Source organism: Phyllobates terribilis, unplaced genomic scaffold (genome assembly GCF_046119375.1).
Source record: "Phyllobates terribilis strain yellow unplaced genomic scaffold, ASM4611937v1 Scaffold_1__5_contigs__length_1240528914, whole genome shotgun sequence".
NCBI lineage: Eukaryota > Metazoa > Chordata > Amphibia > Anura > Dendrobatidae > Phyllobates > Phyllobates terribilis.
In genome coordinates this window covers 837,622,972-837,639,303 of record NW_027362761.1, presented here as the reverse complement: position 1 = coordinate 837,639,303, position 16,332 = coordinate 837,622,972, and positions in this window count along the sequence as shown.

Sequence of the window (16,332 nt, the reverse complement as noted above, 5' to 3'; positions counted from 1 at the left end):
ACCAGGCGGAGGACCTCCAGTTGTCTCCAGAACCCTTCTGGGTGCCACCTGGTGGTGAATGGACAGAGACTTTCCTATATCCTGGATCTGATACCTCGCTTGCTTCGTCCAGTGAGTCCGACCTAGTGTACTCTGAAGCAGAGGTTACCCGTGAGTCTCTACACCCCTCTGACCAGGCGGAGGACCGCCAGTTGTCTCCAGAACCCTTCGGGGTGCCACCTGGTGGTGAATGGACAGAGACTTTCCTATACACGGTACCCGATACCTCGCCTGCTTCGTCCAGTGAGTCCGACCTAGTGTACTCTGAAGCAGATGTTTTCTCTGAGCCTCTGCACTCTTCTGACCCGGCGGAGGACCTCCAGTTGTTTCCTGAATCCTCCGGGGTACCACCAGATAACAAAGAGACAGTGACTTTTCCTCATTATGTACCTGATAACCCGTCTATTTCTTCCTGTGAGCTTGACAAGATGTACCTCGAAGCAGAGATTACCCCCAAGTCTCTGTCCCCCTCCAACCCGGTGAAGGACTTCCAGTTGTCTCCTGTACCCTCTGGGGTGCCACCTGAAAATATGTGGAGAGAGACTTCCTTGTGTGCTGTTCCTGGTACTCCACCCGTTTCGTCTGTTGCTGAGGATGGCTCGATAGGAGGTAGCATCCTAGCTAACCAGATGAGATCAGTTTTTCCTGTGGACAGTGGAAGTGATCTCCTTGAAGTGAACGACTGGTCCTCGAATTCCCTGCGGAAGATTCTGGCAGGCCTGAAGAAGAGGGGGCGTAAGGGGGGGTACTGTAACATACCTGGCGGCGTCCTTGCATGGTGGTCTATCTCCCACTGTGCAAGAGCGCGCACTTGATCTCCAGTCCAGAATGTCTCTCTGGCTTCCCTCCATGCTGTCTGTTTGTGTCTGTTTCTGCTGCTTAAGGGCGGCGCCCGATCACTTCCTGCTTTTTGTACCTGCTGTGGGTCACACCCCTTGTGCGTCCCCAGCCTATTGCTGTCTGTCACCTGGTATATAGCTCAGCTGCTCCCATCTATCCCTGCCTGAGCATAGTGTTTCATTCAGTGTGTGCTTGCACTCTGAAGGTGCCAGGTCCCGTTCTTTGTCTCCTGCTTTGCGGTATCAGTTCCCGTGTCTGAACTGAGTCCTGTCTATGTCTCCTGCCTTGCGGTATCAGTTCCCGTGTCTGAACTGAGTCCTGTCTATGTCTCCTGCCTTGCGGTATCAGTTCCCGTGTCTGAACTGAGTCCTGTCTGTGTTCTGTTGTCTGCCTATCCTGGAGGCTGTATTTCCAGGCCTGTCTGAACACGCTCCTAGCCTGTTCCTCCCGCCTTCTAGGAGCCGATTACCTAGATCCGTTTCTGTATCTTGTCTGTCCTGTCTGAACACGCTCTTAGCCTGTTCCTCCCGCCTTCTAGGGGTCGATTACCTAGACCCGCTCCTGTATCTTGTCTGTCCTGTCTGAACACGCTCCTTGCCTGTTCGTCCCGCCTCTCTGGGGGCCGTATTCCCAGACCCGCTCCTGTATCCCTCTGCAGTGTCGGTCTCCTCCGTACACTCAGTTCCAGTCTGAACTCTCTCCTATCCTTTACCTGTTTTGCCTCTATGTCCGTTCCCTTCATTTTTCTGCAGAGTCTGAACTCGTACCTACTCCTGCTTGTTGTCTCTGTACTCCCGTTTGTGAGTTTGTGGTCCACTCGCTACTTCACTGCAAGTACCCTGTGGGTATCTGGCTCTGCCTTTCTCTTCCTGTCTGTTCCGTGTGAACAGAGCCCTGTCCTCCCTGCTCCGACTCCTTTGCTCACCGCTCCGGCGGTTCTAGCCTGCTCTGGCTCCTTTGCTCACCGCTCCGGCGGTTCTAGCCTGCTCCGACTCCTTTGCTCACCGCTCCGGCGGTTCTAGCCTGCTCTGACTCCTTTGCTCACCGCTCCGGCGGTTCTAGCCTGCTCTGACTCCTCTGCTCACCGCTCCGGCGGTTCTAGCCTTCTCTGACTCCTTTGCTCACAGCTCCGGCGGTTCTAGCCTGCTCTGACTCCTTTGCTCGCTGCTCCGGCAGTCTCGCTCCGCTCTTACCCTTTTGCTCACTGCTCCGGCAGTCTCGCTCCGCTCTTATCCTTTTGCTTACTGCTCCGGCAGTCTTGCTCCTCTCTTGCTCACCGCTCCAGGCGGTCTCGTCCTGCTTTACTCTTGCTCACTGCTCCGGCAGTCTCGCTCAGCTCTGACCCTTTGCTCACCGCTCCTGGCGGCCTTGTCCTGCTCTACTCTTGCTCACCGCTCCAGGCGGTCTTGTCCTGCCCTGTTCTCGCTCACCTCTCTGGGCGGCCTCACTCTGCTGTGTTTGTCCGCCACATCTGTGGTTCTGTTCCTGAGTCCCAGTGTGTACTGGATCCTATCCCGCCAGTGTTCCTACCTGCTAGTGCCTCCCTGTCTGCACTCTAGCTGTGCTTGCCTGTACCCCTCTGCCTGTATTGTTCCTGAGTCCCAGTGTGTACTGGGTCCTATCCCGCCTGTGTTCCTACCTGCTAGTGCCTCCCTGTCTGCACTCTAGCTGTGCTTGCCTGTACCCCCCTGCCTGCATACCCGCCTGCCTGCATGCCAGTCGTGCCTGCCTATACCCACCAGTCTGTGCGCCAGCCTAACCAGCCTGTTCCTGCATTCCCCTGTGTGGGTCAACAGCCGTGTCCGGGGTCTGTCCTGGAGTAGCACCTGGTCCCTCTGCTCGGTTCCTCCTTGGTGCACTGGCGTCGTATGCCGTCGTGCGACCCTGGTTGGATCGGGTGAATACCTAGTTACGCCCCTCCAGGCATTCACTCTCCGGCACGGTCCAGTGGAACCACTACTCCCGCACACGCCAGTCAGTCCGGGCGTGTGCATAACACCTATGCAGTGAATGCAAGGGCTGCAAAAATTTGGAGGCACTTCAATGCCCCTTGGAAGAGACGTGGAGAAGGGCCTCATAATAAAATGTTCCCATTAGAAAGGAGCGGGCCTCCTATATTTGTAATGCCCATGCACAAGTATATGGGCTGACAAACATTTACCCCTGGGGGGTATACGTGAACATACTGTATAAAAATATTTCTTTATGGGCATTATAAACACCCTTTAAAAAAATTATGTGGGTGTTACATCACGGACCACGGTCACCCTGGAGATATGGTGGTGGAGGATGAGGAGAAGGAGGAGGACAAGAGCAAATAGCCAAAATAAGGAAGCGTATACCCATGAGTGGGTGTGAAAAGGTGCATGGGAATACACCTCCCAAGAAAGGACAATGGATCTGATTTTATGTTACGCTGCTATCATTCAGTTGTGTTGAGAAGTTTGGCCCAATCCAGCCCATGTTCATTTTTATAAGAGTCAGCCTGTCAGCATTTTCAGTTGACAGGCGGATGCACTTATCAGTCATAGTTCCACCAGCGGCACCAAAAACCCGCTTTAATAAAACGCTGGCGGAAGGGCAGGCCAGGACCTCCAAGGCATAGAGAGCCAGTTCAATCCACGTATCAAGCTTGGATACCCAATAATTATAAGGCACATAGGAATCACGGAGGACGTTGGTGCGATCGGCAAGGTACTTCCTCAGCATCTTCCAAAACTTTGCACTCCTCGTGAGAGTACCCCGCGCCTCAGGGCCTGTGCGATGGGAGGGTCTGAGAAAACTCTCACAGAAATTTGACAGTGTTCCCCTGCCTCTGCTGGATTGAAGTTGTGTCTCTCTCACCTGTACTCCTTGGTTGTCCAACGAAGAGTGCCCTCTGCCGCCAGCATTTTCAAATGGGAATTTTTTTAATAGTTCCGCAACAAGGGCCTTCTGGTACAGCCCAATTTTTGTAGATTTGTTCGCCTCAGGAATAAGAGATATAAAGTTCTCCTTGTAGCATGGGTCTAGAAGTGTCACCACCCAGTAATGTCTGTGACCCAAAATTTTGAGAACGTGAGGGTCATGGGAAAGGCAGCGTAACATAAACTCAGCGATGCCTGCCAGACTACTAACAGTCCTCACCAAGAGAATGACTGACCATGCTCTCCTCCTCCTTCTCCTCCTCCTCTTCTCTGTCCTCAGGCCATCCACGCTGAACAGACGGTATAACAGCTGTGCAGGTACTACCGTCTATAGTGCAAGAAACTAGCTCCTGTCCTTCCTCCTCCTCCTCTTCCTCATTGTCACCCAATACACATTGGTATGAGATGAGGCTTGGCAGTGTGTAATCACCCTGTATGGTTCCTTGCTCCATCTCATCGTGCTCTGCCTGCAATGCATTCTCTTTGATTGTGAGCAGAAAGCGTTTCAGAAGACAGAGAAGGGGGATGGTGACGATAATTATGGCGTCATCGCCGCTCACCATCTTGGTGGAGTCCTCAAAGTTTTGGAAGATGGTACATATGTCTGACATCCATGTCCACTCCTAAGGTCTTATGTGTGGAATCTGAACTGAATACCGACGGCGTTGTGGATGCTGGTACTCAACAACTTCCCTCTTCTGCTCAAAAATCCTTCCCAATATCTGCAGTGTAGAGTTCCAATGCGTGGGGACATGACACACCAGTCTGTGAGTTGGAAGCTGCAAATGCTGCTGAAACACGGCAAGGGCGACAGAAGCTGTAGCTGACTGTCTAAAATGGGCACACAGGAGGCGTACTTTAACAAGCAGATCCTGCAGCTCCAGGTAGGATTTGAGAAACCGCTGAACCACGAGGTTAAGCATATGGGCCATGCATGGTACATGTGTGAGCTCGCCTCGCCACAGAGCCGCCAACAGGTTTCGGACTTTGCCACACACGACCATGCCTGGCTGTAGGTTCAGCGGTGTGAGGAACAAATCTGCCTGCTCTTTCAGAGTTGTCAACATCTTTTCAGCATTATGCGGTTTGTCAGCACAGCCTGTTGCCGCTTGGCCAAGGCAGTGCTGCAGTGCTTCCAGCTTGTGACTGATGTGGTCATTTTGGAGATGGAGGCTGAAGAGGAGGTGGAGGCTGAGGAGGATGAGGTGCAGGAGCTGTAGACCGTGGGGGCAACCCTGATTGACCTAGGGCCCGCAATCCTTGGCGTCGGGAGGATGTATTCCGTCCCAAGGTCCGATTGGGTCCCGACTTCCACTATGTTAACCCAGTGTGTCGTCAGCGAGATATACCATTCCTACCCACAAGGAATTGTCCACGTGTCCGTGGTTAGGTGAACATTCCCAGTCATTGCGTTGTTGAGGGCACGGCTAATGTTTTGGGACACGTGCTTGTGTAATGCGGGGACGGCACAGCGGGAGAAATAGTGGCGGCTGGGGACCAAGTACCAAGGGACGGCCGCCGCTATCAGGTTGCGGAATGCTTCCGTCTCCACAAGCCTAAAAGGAAACATTTTGAGCGCAAGCAGTCGTGAAATGTGAGAATTTAGTAGTGTGGCTTGTGGGGCGTTGGCTGCATATTTGCGTTTGGGTTCCAAGAACTGGGGTATGGACAACTGAACACTGCACTGAGACAAGGACATGGACGTGCTTCCTGATGCTGCTACTTGAGAGTGCACAGTGAGAAATGCAGGGCAGGAGGCATCTTCGCATGCACCATGGACAGGGGATTGGCTTGCATGCACAACAGTGGAAGAAGCAATGGTGCCACCTGCAGACACTGTTCCTGGACCCTGAGGTTCGGCCCACAAAGTCGTGTGCTTTGCTGCCATGTGCCTGATCATGCTAGTGGTGGTCAGGCTGGTCGTTTTGCCACCACTGCTGATGCTGGCCTGGCAGGTGGTGCAAATGGTCTTTTTGTGGTTATCGGCAGAGTCTTTCAAAAACAACCAGACTCGGGAAGACCTAACAGTAGTACTGGCAACTTCCTTCGTGTTGGTCTTATCGGGAACAGTTGCCTGCCTTCTCTCTGCAGCCACCACATTTCTTCTTCCTGCCTGTTGGGGTGCTCTGCCTCCCTCCCCCTATGTGCTGCTGTCCTCGCTCTGCATGTCCTCCTGCCAGGTTGGGTCAGTTACTATATCATCCACCACATCGTCTTCCACTTCCGCACCCTGGTCCTCCTCCTGACTTTCTGGCAATTGTGTCTCATCATCAGCCACCTCTTCTGACACTTTCCCACAGCCGCCATTGTGTGACCGTGGCTGCTCAAAAATTTGGGCATCACTACACACAATCTCCTCTTGCCCTGCTTCAAGTGGACCGGGTGAGAGGCCTGAATCTATAAATGGAAAAGTGAATAGCTCTTCAGAGTATCAAAGTGTGGGATCAGTTGTCTCTGGGCACTTGGCATGGTGGGAGGATGGAGGATCAGGGTGAGGAATATGCGGTCCAGACTCACGGCTACTGAGACTTGACCGTGTGGAAGACAGGGTGCTGGTGGTGGTGGTGGCTAAGTGACTGGAAGCATTATCCACTATCCAACCATCAACCTTTTGACACTGCTCTGGGTTCAATAGTGGTGTGCTGTGGTCTCCTAGGAATTGGGACAGGAAGGTCAGGCGAGAAGATGTGGGTGTTTGTTGTGGCACAATTTCAGCTTGCTCACGGCCTTGTCCTCGGCCTCTGCATGCACCATCACCATTACGTCCAGTTCCCCATCCCTTGCCACGTGCCTTGCCCATTTTAAATAGAGGACAGTATCTGACAACGTATATGTGATTCGTGTGACGGAGAAAAGAGAGTTTTAAATACCTGGCCTGTAGGTAAGTAGTTTGAACAGCAAACTGCTGTGAATTGCTTCACTGACACACTGAAAGAAATTTATAATGGAGGCCAGAAATGGCAGTATTTTCTGACAACGTATATGTGATCCGGAGAAAAGAGAGTTTTAAATACCTGGCCAGGCATGCTCGCTCATCACTATTTCTGACACAGTGAACAATTAATAATTAGTGATGAGCGAGTATGTTTTGTTAACACTTTCGCCGAGTATACTCGGGCGAGCGCCGAGTATTTACAGATGCTCGGTGATATGTTTGAATCACTCCCGTGTGCATGATTTGCAACTGTTTGACAGCTTTAATACATGGGAGGAATTCATAAGTTCTGCTTACCAATGGTTATAAAGCTGCATCTAACCACTCACTAAGACGCTCTGTAATGGACCCTACTCCCGAAATGATGGGTCTCATTGTCGGGGGGGATTTGTAGGCTAGCCTTATGTATTTTTGGTAAGGCATAATCCACGAATAAATAATCTCTTTCTTTTTCATTGAAAATACCCAATGAAAACCCATCATGTATCAATTGATTGGTTTCTAGTTCAAAGGTGAGACTAAGGCTATTCATGATACTAGTATAAATAGATGTATCAGTCAAAAGTTCTATAATCTGGCATCTATACATTGTACTATATGCTATATACTATTGCTGTAGGAATCTTTTTGATTCTCAGTCTTCTTGGGATCATGTCCTTATCCACATACTTAATGAGAATAGTCTTATCTCACTAGATTTTCATCTCTGAAATAGTGTGTTTCTCCAGTTTTCTCAAAATGTCCATCATGGCATTGGACATAGGTTCAATTGCAGGAGAATTAGAAAAAACCTGAGCCGCCTTGCGGGCTCTATCCTTAGTATGGTCAGACATAATTGTCCAGGATTGGCAGTCACAAGCTGACCCACAAATAAATTAATTATATGTACACTGAGATCTCAAAACAGGATCACACCATAGCAATAGTTTATCCCTGAAGAGTATCTCCACATAAATATGTAAACAAGGTGTGCACGGCTCAAAGATCAGTCTAAAGTATAGCACATAAGAAAAAAGTACTTTTTTCTTTTTTCTTATGTGCTATATGCTGCAATTTTTGTAGTGGGATAGGTGTATTGTTAACATACAGCAATACAGCAAAGGGGTATCTATTGGATAGCTACACTTTTAGACCCTTGCTATAAAAGCAAAATGGGGGAATTTTTCCAGCTTCTAAAAAAGGTCCAAATTTACTTACTTTCAGGATAAGCTTTGTTACTTGCTCTGCAAACGCTTGCTGCCCGCACGACTAACCAGCAGATGCCTCTGCAATCCATGCAGATTTAACATTCACCTGAAAGTATAGAATAAAGAATCCGGCACTCAAATTGGCATGTTGTAAAGAAGTTCCTTTTAATACCGTGGTCCAAAATCAGTGTAACAGTCAGTGACGTTTCAGTCAAGCAGACCTTTATCAAACATACACTGTAAATAGTGAACATAAAATACAAAGAAGTAACAATAGGAATATCCCAAGCTGGGATATACACTGCTCAAAAAAATTAAGGGAACACTTAAACAACAGAATATAACTCCAAGTAAATCAAACTTCTGTGAAATCAAACTGTCCACTTAGGAAGCAACACTGATTGACAATCAATTTCACATGCTGTTGTGCAAATGGAATAGACAATAGATGGAAATTATTGGCAATTATCAAGACACACTCAATAAAGTAGTGGTTCTGCAGGTGGGGACCACAGACCACATCTTGGTACTAATGCTTTCTGGCTGATGTTTTGGCCACTTTTGAAAGTTGATTGTGCTTTCACACTCGTGGTAGAATGAGACGGACTCTACAACCCACAGTAGTGCAGCTCATCCAGGATGGCACATCAATGCGAGCTGTGGCAAGAAGGTTTGCTGTGTCTGTCAGCATAGTGTCTAGAGGCTGGAGGCTCTACCAGGAGACAGGCCAGTACACCAGGAGATGTGGATGGGGCCGTAGGAGGGCAACAACCCAGTAGCAGGACTGCTACCTCTGCCTTTGGCAGTGCTCCTCCTGTTCCTCCTTGCACAGAGCCCTGTAAAATGACCTTCAGCAGCCCACAAATGTGCATGTGTCTTCACAAAAGGTTAGAAACCAACTCCATGAGGGTGGTATGAGGGTCCGACGTCAACAGATGGGGGTTGTGCTCACTGCCCAACACCGTGCAGGACACTTGCCATTTGCCACAGAACACCAGGATTGGCAAAGTCGCCACTCACGCCCTGTGCTCTTCACAGATGAAAGCAGGTTCAAACTGAGCACATATGACAGACGTGATGGATTCTGGAGACGCCGTGGAGAGCGATCTGCTGCCTGCAACATCCTTCAGCATGACCTGTTTGGCAGTGGGTCAGTAATAGTGTGGGGTGGCATTTCTTTGGAGGGCAGCACAGCCCTCCATGTGCTCGCCAGAGGTAGCCTGACTGCTATTAGATACCGAGATAAGATTCTCAGACCCCTTGTGAGACCATATGCTGGTGCTGTTGGCCCTGGGTTCCTCCTAATGCAGGACAATTACAGACCTCATGTGGCTGGAGTGTGTCAGAAGTTCCTGCAAGATGAAGACATTGAAACTATGGACAGGCCCGCCCAATCCCCAGACCCGAATCTGATTGAGCACATCTGGGACATCAAGTCTTGCTCCATCCACCAAGGTCACGTTGCACCACAGACTGTCCAGGAGTTGATGGATGCTTTAGTCCAGATCTGGGAGGAGATCCCACAGGAGACCATCCGCAACCTCATCAGGAGCATGCCCAGGCATTGTAGGGAGGTCATACAGGGACGTGGAGGCCACACACAATACTGAGCCTCATTTTGACTTGTTTTAAGGACTTAAATCAAAGTTGGATCAGCCTGTAGTGTGTTTTTCCACTTTAATTTTGGGGGTGACTCCAAATCCAGGCCTCCATTGGTTAATAAATTTGATTTTCATTGATGATTTTTGTGTGATTTTGTTGTCAGCACATTCAACTTTGTACAGAACAAAGTTTTCAATGAGAATATTTCATTCATTCAGATCTAGGATGTGTTATTTGAGTGTTCCCTTTATTTTTTTGAGCAGTGTATATATATATATATATATATATATATATATATATATATGTATATATTTTCTTTAATATGACCATAGTAGTCAAAAGATTTGAAGCAATAATGAATCAAAGGAATATCCGTCAGTCAGGATTATCCATAAGGGGTAAGTGGAGCTCTAAGATCCATTGGGCAACGAAAATTTTGCTTCCTGAACACTTTTGGGTGTTTGTTATGTAATTTGAGCTGCTGATCATGAGAATATCCCTTGAAATTTTCCTTTCACGTACTGTTTTTCTGAAATCTTCTGTTTGAGCAATTTTTTTTTATATTTTCAGGCTGTCCATGTATTGTTCACAATATATGTGCTGTTATGTAATTTATAGGCAATAGTGATGAGCGAGCCTGCTTGCCACTGCTCGGTACTCGCCCGATTATCACTGTGCTCAACATGATCGGCACTCGGCAAGTATTTCCGAGTTGCTAGGGCGGGAGCTCAGATACCCACCCTGCATGTTTGGCACTCTTTAGAGAGCCAATGAACATGTAGGGATTGACTACCATGCACTGTAATGCCGTAGCCATGTTGGTTGTGGCATTACAGTGATTGGCTGACTGCACAGTGTCATGAGGTCTATATAAGACCTGGTGCCAATATGCTCGTCACAGTCTAACTCAGGAAACAGGCAGAGTAGGGAGAGATGCTGCTGAGCTAGGGACAGAATTGGTCGTTTAATAGTTAGATATAGGTATTCTACAGCAAGATATATATCCATTAGTGATGAGGGAGCATGCTCGCTACTGCTCGGTGCTCGCCTTAGCATCTCACTGCTCAAGATGCTCGGCGCTCGCCGAGTATTTCTGTGGTTGCTCGGTGGGAGCTCGGGACCCCTCCCTGCATGTTTGACGCTCTTTAGAGTGCCAATCAACATGCAGGTATTGCCTGCCACTCACTGTAATGCCGTAGCCATGTTGGTTGTGGCATTACAGTGATTGGCTGGCCGCACAGCGTCATCAGGTCTATATCAGACCTTGCGCCGCTGTGGTCGTCACAGTCACTCTGGAATCAGGCAGAGTAGTGAGAGGTGCTGCTGCGTCAGGGAGAGAATTGCTTGTGTATTAGGTAGTGTAGGGAGAAAAACCGTACATTACACATATCCATCTCAACAAACAGTCCTTTTGAGGACTAATCCATCTGCCGAGATATCAGTCAGGCAGTGTGTGTAGGCAGGCAGGCCGTGTATATAGCAGACTGCAGTGCATATAGCACAAGAGGCTCCATTCCAATTCTGCCTTCTGCTGCTGTTAGATATTTCAATACAAAGGCCCAGGTCTCAGGGGCCAGGAATACTTTTTATGGATCTTAATCCTCATTATTTACTTAAAAAGCGATCCAGAGAACAGCGTTTTTCTGTGTCATTTGCTTGTTGGCACTGCAGAATACAGCCAGGTCCTTTCCATATTACAGCGCTAGAAATCCAGCTATTTAAAACTGTGTTTTCTCTGTCAAATGGATCACATACAGTATACGTTGTCAGTGGAGCAATTTACACCAGTTTGCTGTTCAAACTACTTACCTACAGGACAGGTATTTAACCCCTTTCTGACCCAGGGCTTATTAGTACATATCTGTGCCGTGGGCCTTATGGGCCTGATACGTATTAATACACCCTGGTGATTTCGCTCGCACACAAGCTGTGCGGGCGAGATCGCCACCGGGTGTCAGCTGATGGTCACAGCTGACAACCGGTGTTCTGCGATCGAAATCGATCGCAGTATTCCGGTGGCAAGAGGAGGTAAGCACTATATTTACCTTCTCTGCCGGCGTCCAGCGGCGTCTGAATCCGGTCCTGGATGTTGCCATGGTGACCCAACATCATCATGACAACATCCGGGTCACCAGGAGGCAGGAAGTTGCTTTGGTCAGGCGCAGTGCATGAGCAAAGTAACTTCTCCCTGTGCAGTGCTGACAGGCTGCATGGCATAGGGAGCTGCTGCTCTCTATGCCATGCAGGCGATCAGGCCGCAAAAAGTGAAAGTCCCATAGTGGGACAATGTGTAAAAGTCATAAAAATGTCAGAAAGCGAAAAAAATAAATGAAAAAAAATTGTAAAAATATTTTTTAAAAAAATGAAAAAAATAATAATAAAAAAATATATATATTGTACCCATAAATAAATAATCTTATGAAAAAAAAAAATAAACCTATAAAAGTACAAATATTTGGTATCGCCGCGTCCGGAACGACCTGACCTATAAAACTGTCCCACTAGTTAACCCCTTTAGTGAACACGGTAAAAAAAAAAAAAAAAAAAAAAACACCAAACATAAAACGATGTTTTATCATCATACAGCCAAAACAAAAAATGGAATAAAACGCGATCAAAAAGACGAATGTAAATAAAAATAGTACCGCTGAAAACATCATCTTGTCCCGCAAAAATCAAGCTGCAATACAGCTTCAACAACAGAAAAATAAAAAAGTTGTAGCTCTCAGAATTAACTGATGGAAAAACAATTCTTTTTTCTATAAAATAGTTTTTATTAGGTAAAAGCGCTAAAATATAAAAAAAAAATAAAAATGCGGTACCGCTGTAAACGTACTGATCCGAAGAATAAAGCTACCTTATCAATTTTACCCCACGCAGAACGGCATAAAAAAAAAAAAAAAAAATTCATGAATTGTTGGCTTTTGTTTATTCTGCTTCCCAAAAATCGGAATAGAAAGCGATCAAAAAATTAAATTTGCCCGAAAATGAAACCGATAAAAACGTCAACTTGTCCCGCAAAAAACAAGCCATCACGTGACTCGGCCGAAATATGGAAAAATTATAGATCTCAAAATATAGCGATGCAAAAACTAGTCTTTGCAAAAAAATTAGTCTTTTAGTGTGTGACAGCTGTCAATCATAAAAACCCGATATGAATCTGGCATCGCTGTAATTGCACCGACCCGAAGAATAACATCATCTAAACACTTATACCACACGAGGAAAGGCGTAAAAAATAAACTTTAGGGTTAGAGTTGGGCTAGGGTTATGCTAGGGTTTGGGTTAACTTTGGGCTAGGGTTAGGTTTGGGTTAGGGTTGGGGTTAGGGTTGGGCTACGGCTGGGGTTAGGGTTGGGCTAGGGATAGGGTTGGGCTAGGTTTAGGCTAAGGTTAGGGTTAGGCTAGGGTTAGGATTGGGCTAAGGTTCGGGTTGGGGTTGGAATTTTTTCAGAAGTAAAGAAAAAAAAAATGACGACGATATGGCGACTAGTGAGCACAAGTACTCACTACTTGAGTTTTCATCGGGTGCTTGGGTATGCACTGAGTATGGCGGGTGCTCGAGTGACATGCTCGAGTCTCCTCCCCAAATGTTTTGCAGCTGTTATAAAAAAAACTTGCGAGGATTGCCTGCCATGCACAAGCGATCCCCGAATGTTTTTTTTAGGCACATCTGGGGCACATCCGCTAATTATTCAAGCTAATTTTACATTCAAAAAGTCAAATGGTGCTCCTACCCTTCCGAACTCTGCCGTGCGTCCAAACAGTGGTTGTTCCAAACATATGGGGTATCGACTTACTCAGGAGAAATAACATAACAAACAGCATGGTGCAATTTCTCCTGTTACCCTTATGAAAATGCAAAATTGGGGGCTGAAAACATTTTTGTTGGAAAAATGTGAAAATTTTATTTTTACGGCTCAATGTTATAAACTTCTGTGAAGCACCTGGGGGTTCAAGGTGCACACCACACATCTAGATAAGTTCCCTAAGGGGTCTAGTTTCCAAAACGGTGTCACTTGTGGGGGGTTTCCACTGTTCAGGCACATCAGGGGCTCCCCAAACGCAACATGGCGTCCGCTAATTATTCAAGCAAATTTTACATTCAAAAAGTCAAATGACGCTCCTTCCCTTCCGAACCCTGCCGTGCACCCAAACAGTGGTTTTCCCCCATATATGGGGTATCGGCTTACTCAGGAGAAATTGCTCAACAAACTGCATGGTGCAATTTCTCCTGTTACCCTTATGAAATTGCAAAATTGGGGGCTTAAATACATTTTTGTTGGAAAAATGTGAAAATTTTATTTTTACGGCTCAATGTTATAAACTTCTGTGAAGCAACTGGGGGTTCAAGGTGCACACCATGCATCTAGATAAGTTCCCTAAGGGGTCTAGTTTCCAAAGTTGTGTCACTTGTGGGGGATTTCTGTGGCACCCAAGGGTCTGGTTGCCACAGTGGCATTGCCTCCCTCAAAAGAGGTGATGCCATACCTGGAAGCAAGCAGGAGTTCTTTTAGCCAGGTACACAATACAAGCAACACTACCTGGCTCCAGACCAGCCAGGGGAGGACCCTCCCCTTGGCAACTGGATCTGTAGGCGGGGTTAGTTTAGCTTAGTGCAGGGAGTTGAGTTCAGGACATGGAGGAGAGAGAAGCTAGGGACTGCAGCTGGAGATAGCTCATCCTAGCTGGAGCACACAAAGAACCGGACACCGGAGTCCGAGGCTGTGGGACACTTCAGGCCCAGCAGCAGATACCGCAGGGCAGGAGATTGCAGGTCCCCTGGCCCCCTTCAGACGTCCAGAGGCTCAGCAGCACAGAGGGACCAGTACCACCACGGAGGAGCGAAGCATCCACAAGGCCCGAGCTGCCAGACATACGGGCCTTGTAAAGACCCTGGGACTGCACTGCACGGACTCTGTGTTTTTTTCTGCTCCGCGGCACCATGCACAACCACCATCATCCACACACACTGCCCTGAAGCTAACTCTTCCTGTGGGGAGTTATACCACCTTTGCTGCTATACCAGCGGCTTCAGAGGACTGTTCCGCAGCAGCGGTCTCTATTAACCGCACTCCTCAGGTGGAGTAGTCGGACATTATATAACCTATATACTTCTACTACCCTTGGATTGACCACCTGGGTCACGGACCGGGTCACCGCTAAAGCGACTACAACCCCCAGCGTCTACCGGCCCGACTCCGGGAACCCCACGGCCCAGGGGGCGCGTCATTTCCACTGTTTAGGCACATCAGGGGCTCCCCAAACGCAACATGGTGTCCGCTAATTATTCAAGCAAATTTTACATTCAAAAAGTCAAATGGCGCTCCTTCCCTTCCAAACCCTGCCCTTTGCCTAAACAGTGGTTTTTCCTCACATATGGGGTATCTGCGTGCTCTGGAGAAATTGCACAACAAATTTTGGGGTCCATTTTTTCCTGTTACCCCTGCGAAAATAGAAAAATTTGGGTCTAAATAAAATTTTTGTGAGAAAAGTTAAATGTTCATTTTTTTCTTCCACATTCCAAAAATTCCTGTGAAGCACCTGAAGGGTTAATAAACTTCTTAAATGTGGTTTTGAGCACCTTGAGGGGTGCAGTTTTTAGAATGGTGTCCCTTTTGGGTATTTCTGTCATAAAGGCCCCTCAAAGTCACATCAAATGTGATGTGGTTTCTAAAAAAATGGTTTTGTAAATTTTGTTGTTAAAATGAGAAATCGCTGGTCAATTTTAACCCTTATAGCTCCCTACTAAAAAAAAGTTTTGTTCCAAAATTGTACTGATGTAAAGTAGACATGTGGGAAATGTTATTTATTATTTACTTTGTGTGACATATCTCTTAATTTAAGGGCATAAAAAATCAAATTTTGAAAATTGCTAAATTTTCAAAATTTTCACCAAATTTCCGATTTTTTTACAAATAAACGCAAGTCATACCACTATCATGAAGTACAATATGTCATGAAAAAAAAATCTCAGAATCAGGCAGATCCGTTGAAGCGTTCCAGAGTATTTACCTCATAAATTGACAGTGGTCAGAATTGTAAAAATTGGCCTGGTCCTTAACGTGCAAACCACCCTCGGAGGTAAAGGGGTTAAAACTCTGTTTTCTCCGTCACACGGATCACATATACGTTGTCAGAATATACTGCCATTTCTGGCCTCCATTAAAAATTTCTTTCAGTGTGTCAGTGAAGCAATTCACACCAGTTTGATGTTCAAACTACTTACCTACAGGCGAGGTATTTAAAACTCTGTTTTCTCCATCACACGGATCACATATAAGTTCGCTCCAAACTCAGTCATTTGTAGTGAGCATGGAAGATACTGTCCTCCATTTAAAATGGGCAAGGCACATGGCAAAGGACGGGGAACTGGACGTGATGGTGATGTTGCATGCAGAGGCAGAGGACAAGGCCGTGGGCAAGCTGAAATTGTGCCACAACAAACACCCACATCTTCTCGCCTGACCTTCCTGTCCTAAACCTAGGGGACCGCAGCACACCACTATTGAACCCAGAGCAGTGTCAAAAGGTTGTTGGTTGGATAGAGGATAATGCTTCCAGTCAATTAGCCACCACCACCACCACCCTGTCTTCCACGCGGTCAAGTCTCAGTAGCCGTGAGTCTGGACCGCATATTCCTCACCCTGATCCTCCTTCCTCCCACCATGCCGAGTGCCCAGAGACAACAGATCCCACACTTGGACACTCTGAAGAGAAGTTCACTTATCCATTTATAAATTCGGGCCTCTCGCCTGGTCCACTTGATGCAGGGCAAGAGGAGATCACGTGTAGTGATGCCCAAATATTTGATAAGCCACAG